A 21147-nucleotide genomic window follows, 5' to 3' on the forward strand; every position below is an offset into this window, starting at 1 on the left:
AGTAGTGTTACAATAGACTTATTGAGAAGAAGGTACCAACAAAGAAAGATGATTTAGAACTTTAGAATTCTATGCTCAAAACTATTTACAAGACTGATGATGAAGAAGAGATTATTGAATAATCTTACACCTTATCTAAGAAATAAAGTGAGACCATTTTTGTTTATGGTAGGTTAGAACAACAAATGAAGAAGTGAGATTCTAGCTGCAATAAGTTAGATGTTGACAAAATCTAAGGCATTATCTCCACCAACACCCAGAACCTCAGAAGTGTTAGTAAGTAGTGACACTATGCAGATAGATTAGACCAATGTTACCACTAACATTAATGATACTTATCCATTTGAAGGTCCTAAACTTAATTAACCTAATACTGAGGATATTGAAGACAAACTAAAGCAAATTGAAGAGGATAAGAGATTACTTGAAGAAGAAAAAAAGAAAATAGAAGAAGCCGAGCAGAAATTACTTGAGGATGAGAAGAAAAGAAAGGAAGAGGAGGAAAAGAAAAGAATAGAAGAAGAAGAAATAAGAAAGAAAATAGAAAAAAGATAAGAAGAAGAGACTAGAAGAGGAAGAGAAGAGAGAAAATGAAAGGAAGGAAAGAGAAAATAAAGAAGAAGGAGAAGAGAGAAGAGTAAAAGAGGCAGCCAAGAAGTGAAGGGAGGATGACACAAAATCTTCTGGTTCATCTACTCTACTTTCACTTAATAGCCTAGCAACTAATGATGATGATCAAACTGATTTAATCTCATCCTTATCAAAGATAATTTAGAAGAATAGAATAGTCAATAACCTATAGAAAACCTTGATGAAAGTTAATGACAAACTACATAGTACTTTGGTAGTGCAACACATAGAAGCAGATCTAAAATAGAGGTGGTAGGTAGTGCTAAAATCATTTGATGAAGAATTTACTAATTTACTAAATGTTGTAGAAGCAAAGGCACAAATTTCACATGATGCTAACTTCTTTAGCACCATTTGTCAAAATATTAAGAATGATTTGATAAGTCTTGATACTTGTATCAACGAACTTTAGAAGTGTCAACATGATGGGAAGATATTGTACATTAAGTGTACCCTATCTTGCAAATTGACTATGGACATTAATAGTAAGATTGGAGAAAAGTTGAGTGAGCTAGAGGCTCTATCTAGCCAGTTGTAGCATCCATCTTGTAAGATTGATGATGCAGGAGCATCCAGAGGTATAAGGGCAATCCTGTGTCACCCAAAAAAAAATGTACTTAGACTTAGTTTCTGTTTCATGTGTTTTCATTTTTGGACACCCATTTGGGTCAAATAAAGGTTCCAACTCTCACAGTTCCACTATCAGTGCTCTAGGATAGAGTATTTGAACACCTTGGGATATGTGTAAATGCCAAAAAAAATAGGAGTATGTAATTGAGCCATCATTTTGGTGAACTAGGAGGTGTAAATTGGCTAGATGAATGTAATTTTAATTTAGAGCATTCTAGAAAAAGAATTAGGTCAAAAGACCCCACGGTTTGAAAGTTATTGCAGTTTTTTGGGTTTTGGAGACCTCCTAAGAATGCTTCAAAGTCAGGTTAGGGGCATTAAATGACCTTGTAAAGGGTCAAAAATGGGAGACAAGCGAAGCTGGTCCATAGGGCTATGGAGTGCTTTTAGAGCTTTCCAAAAATGTAAATGGTTCGTCAATTGAAGTTATGGTTAAAAAGTTATGCCTCCCAAAAGTTTGGTTACCATTTTTGGATTCTTCTAGATTTGCGTCGACTTCTAATGCAACTTTTGGAGCCTTCTATTTGGTCGATGGATGCCTACTAGCACTTTCTAGAATGTATTCCTAGTCCTTAACCCTTTGAGGTCTATTTAAGGACATTTTTGGCATTGTAAAAGGCAGTTCGGAGTCGAGTTTGAGAGAAGGTACTGAAAGGAAAAATTATCTCTAGATTTATGTTATTGTAAGCCCTTAGGGCATGTTTTGAAGTCTATTTTATCTGTACTAAATGTATTAGCTTATTTACAAAGTTAATACAATTTCCCTTTTCCTGTTGTGTTCACTATGTGTTTGGGTTGTGTCCCGATCAAGTGGTATCAGAGCTGATTTTCCTGAGTGCATAGACAGAGCACCGACTGTGAGGCAATTTGCATTAGGACTATGTGGTTGTGGGTTTGAGTTAAGAAGATTCCTCCATGAAGAGAGTGTGGTGGAAGGGCTAGAGCTATTAACCTTGAGGAGGTTAGAGCCCTCCAAAGGTAGGTACAAGCATTGTAGAACGAGCTCCGTAGAGGAACAAATGTTGCCACAGGTGACGACAGTGAGAATGATAATGAAGAAGAAAAATTGGACCAGAAGGGGAATTTGACGGGGAAGTTCTAAATCAGGCAAAGGAAAGGATTTTTAGGGCCATTACTAAATTTGGGAAAAGACCTACAATTGATGTGGGTGTATTTTCAGGAAATCTGAAACCAGATGATTTGATTGACTGGATCAATGAACTAGAAGAATACATTGAGTATGAGGATATCAAGGACCCAGATAGGGTTAAGTTTGCAAAGGCCAAATTGAAAGGCCATGCCAAAATCTGGTAGCAAGAGGTTCAATTGGAAAGAAATAGAAGAGGAAAGGAGAAGATCACAAGGTGGGATCACATGGTGGAAAAATTGAAGAAGCAGTTCATTCCTGTGGACTACGAGCTTGATTTGTTTAAGAAGATGCATGGGCTAAAGCAAGCAGGAAGATCAGTCCAAGAATATACAGAGGAGTTTTATTGACTTTTGATCAGAGTAGGGCATGCAGAAGCAAATAAGGATAAGGTTGCTCATTATATCAATGGGTTGCGACCTAGCATCCAAGAGGAATTAAGTCTGGTAAGAATGACCAGCATTGAAGAGGCATACTAGTTTTCCCTACATGTTGAAGAGAAGCTAAATAAGAGGTTTGAAGGGACACAAAGAGGGCATGGTCAAGGAGGAAGGGGAAGTGGTAGGTCATCTCAAGGTCAAAATGAAACCGAAAAGTAAAATAAAGATGTGGGTACTAGCAGGAACTAGAGGAATGAGGGTTTCAACCACTCCCATGATCAAGACTTTGGAAATTAGAGAGGAAGAGGTAGAGGATGTGGAAAAGGAAGAGGAGGCTTTTTTGGTACCTATTTCTATTGCAATGAAGAAGGTCGTCATGCCTTTGAATGCCCTCAATGACAAGGAATGACAAATAGGAGAGCTGAGGGTCAAGCTAGGGTTGCTCATGTGGATGAGGATGCACAATCATCACATTCAAAGGATGCAGAAAGAGGAGAGATCTTGGTAAATGAAGGGTCCTATTAAGTGGTGAGATTGAACTAGGACAAAGGAGGAGTTTGTTTTGTACTAGGTGAAAATGTGAGGAAAAATGTTGTGATGTGATCATTGATGGTGGTAGCACTAACAACTTGGTGTCAGACGAGATGGTATTGAAGCTAAAGCTCAAGAGGGAGAAACATCCCCAGCTCTATCGAATTGCTTGGGTAAAAGATGATCATAAGGTCCTAGTAAGTGAACAATGTTTAGTGAAATTCAAAATTGGGAGTTACCATGATGAAGTTCTCTGTGATGTTATTTCAATGGATGTTTTCCATCTATAGTTGGGTAGACCATGGCAGTTTGATAGACATGGAGTACATGATGGTCATGCAAAAAAATATTCTCTAACAAAGGATGGAGTTCACCACAAACTGAAACCCATGAAAAAGGAAGGTGAAAAGGTATGTAGCAGTGCTAGGATTTGTCTTGTTGATGGAAGGAAGTTTTTAGATGGAATGAAACATCAACATATGTACTATGCTTTGATTCCTAAGAAAGATAAAGAAGGTAGTAGTGAAATACCACTTGAAGTTTTAGATTTACTAGGTGAATTTGGAGATATTATCTCTCATAATGTTCCAAAAGGATTGCCACCAGTAAGGCAAATCAGTCATCAGATAGATTTAATTCCAGGAGCAAGTTTGCCTAACAAGGCTACTTACAGGATGACTCCTACTGAAATAGAGGAGCTAAACAGATAGGTTCAGGAGTTGTTGAGGAAGGGCTTGATTCGAGAGAGCCTAAGTCCATATGTAGTAATAGTAGTACTCGCACCAAAGAAGGATGGAGAGTGGAGGATGTGTATAGATTCTTGAGCTATAAATAGGATAACCATCAAGTACCAATTTTCTTTGCCAAGAATGGATGATCTTATGGACTGCCTGAGTGGAGCTCAGTACTTCACAAAGATAGATCTCAAGAGTGGCTATCATCATATATGGATTCGAGAAGGACATGAGTGGAAAATGGCCTTCAAGACCAAAGAGGGTCTTTATGAGTGGTTAGTCATGCCCTTTGGATTGACAAATGCCCCAAGCACCTTCATGCGGCTTATGAATGAGGATCTTAAGAGGCCTACTCCAAGTTCTGCTACTGAGGTAAGATCATTTCATGGTCTGGTTAGTTTTTATAGGAAGTTTATTAAGAATTTTAGTGGCATATGTGCACCCCTAACTGACACAATAAGAGGGGATAGAAAAGAGTTCAAATGGACTGCAGCAGCTGTGAGAAGTTTTGAATTACTGAAGAAGAAGGTGATAGAACAACCTGTGTTGGCACTTCCAAATTTTAGAAAGGTGTTCCAGGTGGATTGTGATGCTAGTGGCAGTGCTATTGGGGCTATATTAAGACAAGAAGGTAAGCCTATTGCATATTTTAGTGAAAAATTGAATGATGCAAAGAAGAAGTATTTTGTTTATGATCAAGAGTTCTATGCAATAGTTCAGGCCTTAAAGAAATGGAGGCATTATTTGTTGCCAAAGGAATTTGTTTTGTATACTGAACATCAGGCACTACAGTACTTAAATAAACAAGGTAAATTGAATTAGAGGCATATGAAGTGGGTAGAGTTCTTGCAGAGTTATACATTTGTGTTGAAGCATAGAAGTGGAAAATCTAACAGGGTTGCAGATGCACTAAGTAGGAGATAGTTGTTGCTTATAGTAATGTAGGTTGAAGTAGTTGGGTTTGATGAACTCAAGAATTTGTACCCTGAGGATCCTAATTTTACTAAAGCATGGAAAGCTTGTAAAGAGCCTCTCACTATAGATAGAACCAAGTGGTTAGACTATTTGATTCAAGATAGCATGTTGTTCAAGGGTAGTCAGTTGTGCATTCCAAGGAGTTCCATGAGGGAAAATCTGATTAAGGAGAAACACAACGAAGGGATGGCAGGACATTTTGGTCGAGATAAGACCATTTCCATTCTTAGAGAACACTATGTTTGGCCTCAGATTTCACAAGATGTGAAGAAGTTTGTATAGAGTTGCCAGGTTTGTCAAGTTGCTAAGGGATTTAGTCACAATACTGGGCTATATCAGCGATTGCCTGTTCCATCAAGGCCATGGGAGGACATAAGTATGGATTTTTTTCTTGGATTTCCAAGGACACAAAGGGGTAATGACTCAGTATTTGTGGTGGTTGATAGGTTCTCCAAAATGGCACATTTCATTCCATGCCACAAGACTCATGATGCTATCCATATTGCAGACTTTTTTTTCAGAGAGGCAGTAAGACTACATGGTCTTCCAAGGAGTATAGTTTCTAATAGAGATACTAAATTTGTGGGGTATTTCTTGAGGACATTGTGGAAAAAGTTGAGAACAGACTTGAAATTCAGTTCCACACATCACCCACATACTGACGGCCAAATAGAAGTGATAAACAGAAGTCTGGACAATTTTCTGAGATGTTTAGTTGGGGATAAGCCCAAGGGATGGGATTTGATTCTACCACAAGCAGAGTTTTATTACAATAAATCTATAAATAGGAGTACTAGAAAATCACCATTCCAAATTGTATATGGACGTAGCCCAAGGACTGCACTAGAATTGAGGAAGATAGAGCAATGGGAAAGGACAAGTGCTGAAGCTGAAGAATTTACTGAACATATCAAGCATCTACATGAGGAGGTTCAAGCACACATTACCAAGATGAATCAAGAGTATAAAGGTAGGGCTGATCAAAGGAGAAGACATAAGGAATTTTGAGTAGGGCATCTACTCATGGTGCACTTACGAAAAGAAATATTTCCAGTGGGTACATACAAAAAACTAAAAATGAAGAAATGTAGCCCTTGCAAATTCTGAAGAAACATGACTCAAGAAATGCATATGAGGTGGAGCTACCAGATGGTGTTCACATTTCTCCTATTTTCAACATTGCAGACTTAACAAAGTATCATGATGATGGTGCAGATGAGGAGCTGGTGTTAGAGCAATGTCCAATTCCTGCTTCTAAGAAGGAGGAGATAGAAGACATTCTAGATCATCGTGTGGGTAGAAGTACCTGAAACAGGAAGTATGCAAAGTACTTGGTCAAGTGGAAAGGATGGTTGATCAAGTACTCAACTTGGATTTCAGCAGCTAAGGTTTCCCATTTGGGATTTCCTCTACCATTCATAAAGTGACAGGGTCACTTTTCAATCTACCCTAGGTGTCTGATGCAGGAGCATCCAGAGGTATAAGGGCAATCCTGTGTCACCCAAAAAAAAATGTACTTAGACTTAGTTTATGTTTCATGTTTTTTCATTTATGGATACCCATTTGGGTCAAATAAAGGTTCCAACTCTCACAGTTCCACTATAAGTGATCTAGGATAGAGTATTTGAACACCTTGGGATACATGTAAATGCCAAAAAAATAGGAGTATGTAATTGAGCTATCATTTTGGTGAAATAGGAGGTGTAAATTGGCCAGATGAATGTAATTGTAATTTAGAGCATTTCAGGAAAAAGAATTAGGTCAAAAGACCCCACGATTTGAAAGTTATCACAGTTTTTCAGGTTTTGGAGACCTCCTAAGAATGCTTCAAAGTTAGGTTAGGGGCATTAAACGACCTCGAAAAGTTTAAAAATATGGTGGATGAGAAAAGATGGTCCATAGGCTATAGAGAACTTCAAGAGCTTTCTAGAAATGTAAACAGTTCATCAATTGGAGCTACGGTTCAAAAGTTATGCCTCCCGAACATTTTTTTCGGCCTCAGATTTCATAAGATGTGAAGAAGTTTGTACAAAGTTGCCAGGTTTGTCAAGTTGCCAAGGGATTTAGTCACAATAATGGGCTATATCATCCATTGCATATTCCATCAATGCCATGGGAGGACATAAGTATGGATTTTATTCTTGGATTGCCAAGGACACAAATGACTAATGACTCAGTATTTGTGATGGTTGATAGGTTCTCCAAAATGGCACATTTCATTCCATGCCACAAGACTCATGATGCTATCCATATTGCAGACTTGTTTTTCAGAGAGGTGGTAAGACTACATGGTCTTCCAAGGAGTATAGTTTCTAATAGAGATACTAAATTTGTGGGGTATTTCTTGAGGACATTGTGGAAAAAGTTGAGAACAGACTTGAAATTTAGTTCCACACATCACCCACAGACTGACAGCCAAACAGAAGTGGTAAACAGAATTCTGCGCAATTTGTTGAGATGTTTAGTTGGGGATAAGCCCAAGGGATGGAATTTTATTCTACCACAAGCTGAGTTTGCTTACAATAACTCTATAAATAGGAGCACTGGAAAATCACCATTCCAAATCATATATGGAAGTAGCCCAAGGACTGCACCAAAATTAAGGAAGATAGAGCAAGGCGAAAGGACAAGTGTTGAAGCTGAAGAATTTTTCGAACATATCAAGCATCTACATGAGGAGGTTCAAGCACACATTACCAAGATGAATTAAGAGTATAAAGCTAGGGCTAATCAAAGGAGAAGACATAAAGAATTTCAAGTAGGGGATCTAGTCATGGTGCTCTTATGGAAAGAAAGATTTCCAGCTGATACTTACAACAAGCTGAAAATGAAGAAATTTGGCAACTACAAAATTCTAAAAAAAAATGACTCAGGAAATGCATATGAGGTGGAGCTACCAGATGGTGTTCACATTTCTCCTATTTTCAACATTGTAGACTTAATAGAGTATCATGATGATGGTGCAGATGAGGAGCTGGTGTTAGAGCAATGTCCAATTCCTGCTTCTAAGAAGGAGGATATAGAAGAAATTCTAGATCATTGTGTGGGTAGAAGTACCAAAACTAGGCAGTATGTAAAGTACTTGGTCAAGTGGAAAGGACGGTCAATCAAGGACTCAAGTTGGATTTCAGTAGCTAAGGCTTCCCAGTTGTGATTTCCTCTACCATTCATAAAATGACAGGGTAACTTTTCAATCCACCCTAGGTGTCTGATGCAGGAGCATCAAGAGGTATAAGGGCAATCTTGTGTCACCCAAAAAAAATGTACTTAGACTTAGTTTTTGTTTCATGTGTTTTCATTTTTGGATACCCATTTGGGTCAAATAAAGGTTCCAACTCTCACAGTTCCACTATCAGTGCTCTAGGATAGAGTATTTGAACACCTTGGGATACTTGTAAATGTAAAAAAAAAAAAGAGAGTATGTAATTGAGCCATCATTTTGGTGAATTGGGAGGCGTAAATTGGCTAGATGAATGTAATTGTAATTTAGAGCATTCCAGAAAAAGAATCAGGCCAAAAGGCCCCATGGTTTGGAAGTTATCGCAGTTTTTCAAGTTTTTGAGACCTCCTGAGAATGCTTCAAAGTCAAGTTAGGGGAATTAAATTACTTCAAAAAGGGTGAAAAAATGGGGGACAAGTGATGCTGGTCCATAGGGCTATAGAGCGCTTTGAGAGCTTTTCAAAAATGTAAACGGTTCATCAATCGGTGCTATGGTTCAAAAGTTATGCCTCCTGAAAGTTTGGTTACCGTTTTTGGATTCTTCTAGATTTGCATCGACTTCTAACATAGCTTTTCAAAGCCTTCTATTTGGTCGCTCGATGCCTACTAGCACTTTCTAGAATGTATTCCCAGTCCTTAACCCTCCGAGGTCTATTTAAGGACATTTCTAGCATTGTAAAAGGCAATTCGGAGTGGAGTTTGAGAGGAGATACTGAAAGGAGAAATTATCTCCAGATTTACGTTATTGTAAGCCCTTAGGGCATGTTTTGAAGTCTATTTTCTTTGTACTAAATGTACTAGCTTATTTAAAAATTCAATACAATTTCCCTTTTCCTGTTGTGTACATTCTGTGTTTGGGTTGTGTCCCCATCAACTGGTATCAAACCTAGTTTTCCTGAGTGTATATACAGGGCGCCGACTGTGAGGCACTTTGCACCAAGACTATGTGGTTGTGGGTTTGAGTTAAGAAGATGCCTTCATGAAGAGAGCATGGTGTAAGGGCTGGAGCTATTAATCTTGAGGAGGCTAGAGCCCTCCAAAGGCAGGTACAAGCATTGCAGGAGGAGCTCCATAGAGGAACAAATGTTGCTGCAGGTGACGACAGTGAGGATGACAATGAAGAAGAAAAAATTGGACCAGAAGGGAAATTTGATGGGGAATTTTTGAATCAGGTAGAGGAAAGGCTTTTTAGGGCTATTACTAAATTTGGGAAAAGACCTACAATTGATCTCGGTGTATTTTTAGGAAATCTAAAACCAGATGAGTTGATCGACTGGATCAATGAACTGGAAGAATAGTTTGAGTATGAGGATATTAGGGACCCAGATAGGGTTAAGTTTGAAAAGGCCAAACTGAAAGGCCATGCCAAAATCTGGTGGCAAGAGGTTCAATTGGAAAGAAATAGAAGAGGAAAGGAGAAGATCACAAGGTGGGATTGCATGGTGGACAAATTGAAGAAGCAGTTCATTCCTGTGGACTACAAGCTTGATTTGTTTAAGAAGATGCATGGGCTAAAGCAAGTAGGAAGATCAGTCCAAGAATATATAGAGGAGTTTTATTGACTTTTGATTAGAGCAGGGCATGCAGAAGCAAATAAGGAAAAGGTTGCGCATTATATCTTTGGGTTATGACCTAGCATCTAAGATGAATTAAGTCTGGCAAGAATGACTAGCTTTGAAGAGGCATACCAGTTTGCCCTATGTGTTGAAGAGAAGCTGAATAAGAGGTTTGAAGGGAGACAAAGAGGGTGTGGTCAAGGAGGAAGGGGAAGCGGTAAGTCATCTGGAGGTTGAAATGAAACTCAAAAAAAAAATGAAGATGTGGGTACTAGCAGGAACTAGAGGAATGAAGGTTTCAACCACTTCTGTGATCAAGACTTTAAAAATCAGAGAGGAAGAGGTAGAGGACATGGACAAGGAAGAGGAGGCTTCTGTGGTACCTATTTCTATTGCAATGAAGAAGGTCATCATGCCTTTGAATGCCCTTAATGACAAGGAAGGATAGATAGGAGAGCTAAGGGTCAAGCTAGGGTTGCTCATGTGGATGAGGATGCACAGTCATCACATTCAGAGGATGCAAAAAGAGGAGAGACCTTGGTAAATGAATGGGTCCTATTAGGTGGTGAGATTGAACCAGGACAACAGAGGAGTTTGTTTTGTACCAGGTGAAAATGTGAGGAAAAATGTTGTGATGTTATCATTGATGGTGGTAGGTAGCACTGACAACTTGGTGTCAGAGGAGATGGTCTCTTAGCTGAAGCTCAAGAGGGAGAAACATCCCCATCCCTATTGGATTGTTTGCATAAAAGATGATCATAAGGTCCTAGTAAGTGAACAATGTTTAGTAAAATTCAAAATTGGGAGTTACCATGATAAAGTTCTTTGTGATGTTATTCCAATGGATGTTTTCCATTTATTGTTGGATAGACCATGGCAGTTTGATAGACATGCAGTACATGATTGTTATGCAAACACATATTCTCTAACAAAGGATGGAGTTCGCCACAAACTGAAACCCATGAAAAAGGAAGGTGAAAAGGTATGTAGCAATGCTAGGATTTGTCTTGTTGATGGAAGGAAGTTTTTAGATGGAATGAAACATCAGCATATGTGCTATGCTTTGATTCCTAGGAAAGATAAAGAAGGTAGTAGTGAAATACCACTTGAAGTTTCAGATTTACTAGGTGAATTTGGAGATATTATATTTGATAATGTTCCAAAAGGATTGCCACCAGTAAGGAAAATCAGTCATTAGATAGATCTAGTTCCAGGAGAAAGTTTTCCTAACAAGGCTGCTCACAGGATGACTCCTACTGAAACAGAGGAGCTAAATAGACAGGTTCAGGAGCTTTTGAGGAAGGGCTTGATTCGGGAGAGCCTAAGTCCATGTGTAGTACCAGTAGTACTCACACCAAAGATGGATGGAGAGTGGAGGATGTGTACAGATTCTTGAGCTATAAATAGGATAACCATCAAGTACTGATTTCATTTGCCAAGAATGGATGATCTTATGGACTGCTTGAGTGGAGCTCAATACTTCACAAAGATAGATCTCAAGAGTGGCTATCATCAAAAATGGATTCAAGAAGGAGATGAGTGGAAAATGGCCTTCATTTCAAAAGAGGGTCTTTATGAGTGTTTATTCATGCCCTTTGGATTAACAAACGCCCCAAGCACCTTCATGCAGCTTATGAATAAGGTACTTAAGAGGTTCTTGGGAAAATTTGTTATTGTCTATTTGGATGATATTTTAATTTTTAGCGAGACTTTGGAAGAACATTTATTGCATATTTGTAGTTTCCTTGAAAGGTTAAGGGAAGAGAAACTGTTAATTAATTTGAATAAGTGTATCTTTGCAAAAAGGGAATTAGTCTATTTGGGGTTTGTTATATCACCTGAAGGTCTCAAAATGAATCTAGAGAAGGTAAAAGCCATCTTGGAATAGCCTACTCTAAGGTTTGCTACTGAGGTAAGATCATTTCATGGTTAGGTTGGTTTTTAAAGGAATTTTATTAATAATTTTAGTGGCATATGTGCACCCCTAACTAACACAATAAGAGGGGATACAAAAGAGGTCAAATGGACTGCAGTAGCTGCAAGAAGTTTTGAATTGCTGAAGAAGAAGGTGACAGAACAACCTGTGTTGGCACTTCTAGATTTTAGAAAGGTGTTCGAAGTGGATTGTGATGCTAGTGGCAGTGCTATTGGGGCTGTATTAAGCCAAGAAGGTAAGCCTATTGCATATTTTAGTAAAAAATTGAATCATGCAAAGAAGAAGTATTTTGTTTATGATCAAGAGTTCTATGCAATAGTTCAGGCCTTAAAAAATGGAGGCATTATTTGTTGCAAAAGGAATTTGTTTTATATACTGATCATCAGGTATTATAGTACTTAAATAGCCAAGGTAAATTGAATCAGAGGCAAATGAAGTTGGTAGAGTTCTTGCAGAGTTGTACATTTGTGTTGTAGCATAGAAGTGGAAAATCTAATAGGGTTGCAGATGCATTAAGTAGGAGACAGTTGTTGCTTACAGTAAAGCAGGTTGAAGTAGTTTGGTTTGATGAACTCAAGAATTCGAACCCTAAGGATCCTAATTTTGTTCAAGCATGGAAAGCTTGTAAAGAGCTTGTTTCTGTAGATAGAACCAAGTGGTTAGACTATTTGATTCAGGATGGCATGTTGTTCAAGGTTAGTCAATTGTGCATTCCAAGGAGTTCCATCAGGGAAAATCTGATTAAGGAGAAACACAGCAGAGGGATGGCAGGCCATTTTGGTCGAGATAAGACCATTGCCATTATTAGAGAACATTATTTTTGGCCTCAAATTTCACAAGATGTGAAGAATTTTTTACAGAGTTGCTAGGTTTGTCAAGTTGCCAAGGGATTTAGTCACAATACTAGGCTATATCAGCCATTGCCTATTCCATCAAGGCCATGGGAGGACATAAGTATGGATTTTGTTCTTGAATTGTCAAGGACACAAAGAGGTAATGACTCGGTATTTTTTGTGGTTGATAGGTTCTCCAAAATGGCACATTTCATTCCATGCCACAAGACTCATGATGTTATCCATATTGCAGACTTGTTTTTTAAAGAGGTGGTAAGACTACATGGTCTTCGAAGGAGTATAGTTTCTAACAGAGATACTAAATTTGTGGGGTATTTCTTGAGGACATTGTGGAAAAAGTTGAGAACAGACTTGATATTCAGTTCCACACATAACCCATAGACTGACGGCCAAAAAAAAGTTGTAAACAGAAGTCTGGACAATTTGCTGAGATGTTTAGATGAGGATAAGCCCAAGGGATGGGATTTGATTCTACCATAAGAGAAGTTTTCTTACAATAACTCTATAAATAGGATTACTAGAAAATCGCCATTCCAAATTGTATATGGAAGTAGCCCAAGGACTGTACAAGAATTGAGGAAGATAGAGCAAGGGGAAAGGACAAGTGCTGAAGCTGAAGAATTTGCTGAACATATCAAGTGTCTACATGAGGAGGTTCAATCACACATTACCAAGATGAATCAAGAGTATAAAGCTAGGGTTAATCAAAGGAGAAGACATAAGAAATTTCAAGTAGGGGATCTAGTCATGGTGCACTTACAAAAAGAAAGATTTCCAGCCGGTACTTAGAATAGGCTGAAAATGAAGAAATTTGGCCCCTACAAAATTCTGAAGAAACATGACTCAGGAAATGCATATGAGGTGGAGCTGCCAGATGGTGTTCACATTTCTCCTATTTTCAACATTGCAAACTTAATAGAGTATCATGATGATGGTGCAAATGAGGAGCTGGTGTTAGAGCACTGTCCAATTCTTGCCTCTAAGAAGGAGGAGATAGAAGACATTCTAGATCATCATGTGGGTAGAAGTACCTGAAACAAGTAGTATGCAGAGTACTTGGTCAAGTGGAAAGGATGGCCGATCGAGGACTCAACTTGGATTTTAGCAACTAAGGTTTCCCATTTAGAATTTCCTCTACCATTCATAAAATGACAGGGTCACTTTTCAATCTACCCTAGGTGTCTGATGTAGGAGCATCTAGAGGTATAAGGGAAATCCTGTGTCAGCCAAAAAAAAATGTACTTAGACTTAGTTTCTATTTCATGTGTTTTCATTTTTGGATACCCATTTGGGTCAAATAAAGGTTCCAACTCTCACAGTTCCACTATCAGTGCTCTAGGGTAGAGTATTTGAACACCTTGGGATACGTGTAAATGCAAAAAAAATAGGAGTATGTAATTGAGCCATCATTTTGGTGAACTAGGTGGTGTAAATTGTCCAAATGAATGTAATTATAATATAGAGCATTCCAGAAAAAGAATAAGGTCAAAAGGCCCCATGGCTTTAAAGTTATCGCAATTTTTCAAGTTTTGGAGACCTCCTAAGAATGCTTCAAAGTTAGGTTAGGGGCATTAAATGACCTTGAAAAGGGTCAAAAAATGGGGGATGAGCAAAGTTGGTCCATAGGGCTATAGAGCGCTTCAAGAGCTTTTTGAAAATGTAAACAGTTCATCAATCGGAGCTACGGTTCAAAATCTGGTGGCAAGAGGTTCAATTGGAGAGAAACAGAAGAGGAACGGAGAATATCACAAGGTGGGATTGCATGGTGGACAAATTGAAGAAGCAGTTCATTCCTGTGGACTACGAGCATTATTTGTTTAAGAAGATGCATGGGCTAAAGCAAGCAGGAAGATCAGTCCAAGAATATACAGAGGATGTGGGTACTAGCAGGAACTAGAGGAATGTGGGTTTCGACCGCTCCCATGATCAAGACTTTGGAAATCAGAGAGGAAGAGGTAGAGGACGTGGACAAGGAAGAGGAGGCTTTCATTGTACCTATTTCTATTGCAATGAAGAAGGTCATCGTGCCTTTGAATTCATTCAATGGCAAGGAAGGATAGATAGGAGAGCTGTGGGTCAAGCTAGGGTTGCTCATGTGGATGAGGATGCACAGTCATCACATTCAGAGGATGCAGCAAGAGAAGAGACCTTGGTAAATGAAAGGGTCCTATTAAGTGGTGAGATTGAACCAGGACAAAGGAGGAGTTTGTTTCATACCAGGTGCAAATGTGAGGAAAAATGTTGTGAAGTGATCATTGATAGTGGTAGCACTGACAAGTTGGTGTCAGAGGAGATGGTCTCTAAGATGAAGCTCAAGAGGGAGAAACATCCCCAGCCATATCGGATTGCTTGGGTAAAAGATGATCATAAGGTCATGGTAAGTGAACAATGTTTAGTGAAATTCAAAATTGGGAGTTACCATGATGAAGTTCTCTGTGATGTTATTCCAATGGATGTTTGCCATCTATTGTTGGGTAGACCATTGCAGTTTGATAGACATGCAATACATGATGGTCATGCAAACAAATATTCTCTAACAAAGGATGGAGTTTGCCACAAACTGAAGCCCATGAAAAAGGAAGGTGAAAAGGTATGTAGCAGTGCTAGGATTTGTCTTGTTGATGGAAGGAAGTTTTTAGATGGAATGAAACATCAGCATATGTGCTATGCTTTGATTGCTAGGAAAGATAAAGAAGGTAGTAGTGAAATACCACAGTAAGTTTTAGATTTACTAGGTGAATTTGGAGATATTATCTCTGATAATGTTCCAGAAGGATTGCCACCAGTAAGGAAAATCATTCATTAGATAGATCTGATTCCAAGAGTAAGTATTCCTAACAAGGTTGCTCACAGGATGACTCCTACTGAAATAGAGGAGCTAAACAGATAGGTTCAGGAGTTGTTGAGGAAGGGCTTGCTTCAGAAGAGCCTAAGTCCATGTGCAGTACCAGCAGTACTCAGAGGAAAGAAGGATGGAGAGTGGAGGATGTGTACAAATTTTTGATCTATAAATAGGATAACCATCAAGTATCAATTTCTTTTGCCAAGAATGGATGATCTTATGGACTGCTTGAGTGGAGCTCAGTACTTCACAAAGATAGATCTCAAGAGTGGCTATCATCAGATATAGATTCAAGAAGGAGATGAGTGGAAAATGGTCTTCAAGACCAAAGAGGGTCTTTATGAGTAGTTAGTCATGCCCTTTGGATTGACAAACGCCCCAAGCACCTTCATGTGGCTTATGAATGAGGTACTTAAGAAGTTCTTGGAAAAATTTGTTATTGTCTATTTGGATGATATTTTAATTTTCAGCAAGACTTTGGAAGAAAATTTATTGCATATTCGTAGTGTCCTTGAAAGGTTAAGGGGAGAGAAACTGTTAATTAATTTTAAGAAGTGTATCTTTGCAAAAAGAGAGTTAGTCTATCTAGGGGTTGTTATATCACCTAAAGGTCTCAAAATGGATCCAAAGAAGGTAAAAGCCATCTTGGAATGGCCTACTCCAAGGTCTGCTACTCAGGTAAGATCATTTCATGGTCTAGTTAATTTTTACAAGAAGTTTATTAAGAATTTTGGTGGCATATATGCACCTCTAACTGACACAATAAGAGGGGATAGAAAAGAGTTCAAATGGACTGCAGCAGCTGTGAGAAGTTTTGAATTGTTGAAGAAGAAGGTGATAGAACAACCTGTGTTGGCCCTTTCAAATTTTAGAAAGGTGTTCTAGGTGGATTGTGATGGTAGTTGCAGTTCTATTAGAGCTATATTAAGCCAAGAAGGTAAGCTTATTGCATATTTTAGTGAAAAATTGAATGATGCAAAGAAGAAGTATTCTGTTTATGATCAAGAGTTCTATGCAATAGTTTAGGCCTTAAAAAAATGGAGGCATTATTTGTTGCCAAAGGAATTTGTTTTGTATACTGATCATCAAGCATTATAGTACTTAAATAGCCAAGGTAAATTGAATCAGAGGCATATGAAGTGGGTAGAGTTCTTTTAGAGTTATAGATTTGTGTTGAAGCATAGAAGAGAAAAATCTAACAGGGTTGCAGATGCACTAAGTAGGAGACAGTTGTTGCTTATAGTAATGCAGGTTGAAGTAGTTGGGTTTGATGAACTCAAGAATTTGTACCCTAAGGATATTGATTTTGCTGAAGCATGGAAAGCTTGTAAAGAGCTTGTCGCTATAGATAGAACCAATTGGTTAGACTATTTGATTTAGGATGGCATGTTGTTCAAGGTTAGTCAATTGTGCATTCTAAGGAGTTCCATGAGGGAAAATTTGATTAAGGAGAAACACAACAGAGGGATGGTAGGAAATTTTGGTCGAGATAAGACCATTGCCATTCTTAGAGAACATTATTTTTGGCCTTAGATTTCACAAGATGTGAAGAAGTTTGTATAGAGTTTCCAGGTTTGTCAAGTTGCCGAGGGATTTAGTCACAATACTGGACTATATCAGCCATTCCCTATTCCATCAAGGCTATGGGAGGACATAAGTATGGATTTTGTTCTTGGATTGACAAGGACATAAAGGGGTAATGACTCAGTATTTGTGGTGGTTGATAGGTTCTCCAAAATGGCACATGTCATTCCATGCCACAAGACTCATGATGTTGTCCATATTGCAAAATTGTTTTTCAGAGAGCTGATAAGACTGCATTGTCTTCCAAGGAGTATAGTTTCTGATAGAGATAGTAAATTTGTGGTGTATTTCTTGAGGACATTGTGAAAAAAGTTGAGAACAGACTTGAAATTCAATTCCACACATCACCCATAGACTGACGACCAAATAGAAGTGGTAAACAGAAGTCTGGGAAATTTGCTGAGATGTTTAGTTGCTGATAAGCCCAAGGGATGGGATTTGATTCTACCACAAGCTGAGTTTGCTTACAATAACTCTATAAATAGGAGCACTGGAAAATCACCATTCCAAATCGTATATGGAAGTAGCCCAAGGACTGCACCAAAATTGAGGAAGATAAAGCAAGGGGAAAGGAGAAGTGCTGAAGTTGAAGAATTTGCTAAACATATCAAGCATCTACATGAGGAGGTTCAAGCACACATTACCAAGATGAATCAAGAGTATAAAGCTAGGGCCGATCAAAGGAGAAGACATAAGGAATTTCAAGTAGGGGATCTAGTCATGGTGCACTTATGAAAAGAAAGATTTCTAGCCGGTACTTACAACAAGCTGAAAATGAAGAAATTTGGCCCCTGCAAAATTTTGAAGAAACATGACTCATGAAATGCATATGAGGTGGAGCTACCAGATGGTGTTCACATTTCTCCTTTTTTCAACATTGTAGACTTAACAGAGTATCATGATGATGGTGTAGATGAGGAGCTGGTGTTAGAGCAATGTCCAATTCCTGCTTCTAAGAAGGAGGAGATAGAAGATATTCTAGATCATTGTGTGGGTAGAAATACCAGAAATAGGTAGTATGCAGAGTACTTGGTCGAGTGGAAAGGACGGCCGATCAAGGACTCAACTTGGATTTTAGTAGCTGAGGTTTCCCATTTGGGATTTCCTCTACCATTCATAAAGTGACAGGGTCACTTTTCAATCTACCCTAGGTGTCTGATGTAGGAGCATCAAGAGGTATAAGGGCAATCTTGTCTCACCCAAAAGAATGTACTTAGAATTAGTTTTTGTTTCATGTGTTTTCATTTTTTGATACCTGTTTGGGGCAAATATAGGTTCCAACTCTCACAATTCCACTATCAGTGCTCTACGATAGAGTATTTCAACACCTTGGGATACATGTAAATGTCAAAAAAATAGTAGTATATAATTGAGCCATCATTTTGGTGAACTAGGAGGTGCAAATTGGCCAGATGAATGTAATTATAATTTAGAGCATTGCAAAAAAAGAATCAGATCAAAAAGCCCCATGGTTTGAAAGTTATCGTAGTTTTTTGAGTTTTGGAGACCTCCTAAGAATGCTTCAAAGTCTGGTTAGAGGTATTAAATGACCATAAATGGGTCAAAATGGGGGATGTGTGAAGCTGGTCCATAGGGCTATAGAGCACTTTGAGAGCTTTTTGAAAATGTAAACGGTTCGTCAATCGGAGGTATGGTTCAAAAGTTATGCCTCCCGAAAGTTTGATTACCGTTTTTGGATTCCTCAAGATTTGCGTCGACTTCTAACACAGCTTTTGGAGCCTTCTATTTGGTTGGTGGATGCCTTCTAGCATTTTATAGAATGTATTCCTAGTCCTTAACCCTTTGAGGTCTATTTAAGGACATTTCTGGCATTGTAAAAGGCAGTTCAAAGTGGAGTTTGAGAGGAGGTACTGAAAGGAGAAATTATCTCCAGATTTATGTTATTGTAAGCCCTTAGGGCATGTTTTGAAGTCTATTTTCCCTCTACTAAATGTATTATCTTATTTATAAAGTTAATACAATTTCCCTTTTCTTGTTGTGTCCATTCTATGCATGGGTTGTGTCCCCATCAAGTGGTATCATAGCTAGTTTTCTTAAGTGTGTAGATAGAGCACCGACTGTGAGGCAGTTTGCACTAGGACTGTGTGGTTGTGGGTTTGAGTTAAGAAGATACCTCCATGAACAGAGTGTGGTGGAAGGGTTAGAGTTGTTAATCCCGAGGAGCTTAGAGCCCTCCAAAGGCAGGTACAAGCATTGCAGGAGGAGCTCTGTAGAGGAACAAATGTTGCCACAAGTGACGACAGTGAGGATGACAATGAAGAAGAAATTGGACCAGAAGGGGAATTTGACAGGGAAGTTTTGTATCAGGAAGAGGAAAGACTTTTTAGGGCCATTACTAAATTTGGGAAAAGACCTAAAATTGATGTGGGTGTATTTTTAGGAAATTTGAAACCATATGTGTTGATTGACTAGATCAATGAATTGGAAGAATACTTTGAGTATGAGGATATCAGGGACCCAGATAGGGTTAAGTTTGCAAAGGCCAAACTAAAAGGCCATGCCAAAATTTGGTGGTAAGAGGTTCAATTGGAAAGAAACAGAAGAGGAAAGGAGAAGATCACAAGGTGGGATCACATGGTGGACAAATTGAAGAAGCAGTTCATTCCTGTGGATTACGAGCTTGATTCTTTTAAGAAAATGCATGGGCTAAAGCAAGCAGGAAGATCAGTCCAAGAATACACAGAGCAGTTTTATCAACTTTTGATTAGAGTAGGGCATGTAGAAGCAAATAAAGAGAAGGTTTCTCATTATATCAGTGGGTTGTGACCTAGCATCCAGGAGGAATTAAGTTTGGTAAGAATGACCAGCATTGAAGATGCATACCAGTTTTTGCTACGTGTTGAAGAGAAGTTGAATAAGAGGTTTGAAGGGAGGTAAGAAGGGCGTGCTCAAGGAGGAAGGGGAAGTGGTAGGTCATCTGGAGGTTGAAATGAAACCCAAAAGAAAAATTAAGATGTGGGTACTAGCAGGAACCAGAGGAATGAGTGTTTCAACTACTCTCATGATCAAGACTTTGGAAATCAGAGAGGAAGAGGTAGAGGATGTGGACAAGGAAGAGGAGGCTTTCATGGTACCTATTTCTATTGCAATGAACAAGGTCATCATGCCTTAGAATGCCCTCAACGACAAGGAAGGACAGATAGGAGAGCTGAGGGTCAAGCTAGGGTTGCTCATGTGGATGAGGATGCACAATCATCACATTCAGAGGATGCAGAAATAGGAGAGACCTTGGTAAATGAAAGGGTCCTATTAAGTGGTGAGATTGAACTAGGACAAAGGAGGAGTTTGTTTCATACCAGGTACAAATGTGAGGAAAAATGTTGTGATGTGATCATTGATGGTGGTAGAACTGACAACTTGGTCTCAAAGGAGATGGTCTCTAAGCTGAAGCTCAAGAGGGAGAAACATCCCCAGCCCTATCGGATTGCTTGGGTAAAAGATGATCATAAGGTCCTGGTAAGTGAACAATTTTTAGTGAAATTCAAAATTGGGAGTTATCATGATGAAGTTCTCTGTGATGTTATTCCAATGGATGTCTACCCAACAATAGATGGCAAACATCCATCGGAATAACATCACAGAGAACTTCATCATGGTAACTCCCAATTTTGAATTTTACTAAACATTGTTCACTTACCAGGACCTTATGATCATCTTTTACCCAAGCAATCTGATAGGGCTGGGGGTGTTTCTCCCTCTTGAGCTTTAGCTTAGAGACCATCTCTTCTGATACCAAGTTATCAGTGCTACCACCATCAATGATCACGTCACAACATTTATCCTCACACTTGAATATGGTACGGAACAAACTCCTCCGTTGTCTTGGTTCAATCTCACCACTTAGTAGGACTCTTTCATTTACCAAGGTCTCTCCTCTTTCTGCATCCTCTGAATGTGATGATTGTGCATCCTCATCCACATGAGCAACCGTAGCTTGGCCCTCAGCTCTCCTAACTGTCCTTCCTTGTCGTTGAGGGCATTCAAAGGCATGATGAACTTCTTCATTGTAATGGAAATAGGTACCATGAAAGCCACCTCTTCCTTGTCCACATCCTCTACCTCTTCCTCTTTGATTTCCAAAGTCTTGATCATGGGAGTGGTTGAAAC

Source organism: Cupressus sempervirens, chromosome 9 (assembly GCF_028749045.1).
Source record: "Cupressus sempervirens isolate cs-2001-9-10 chromosome 9, ASM2874904v1, whole genome shotgun sequence".
Classification (NCBI taxonomy): Eukaryota; Viridiplantae; Streptophyta; class Pinopsida; order Cupressales; family Cupressaceae; genus Cupressus; species Cupressus sempervirens.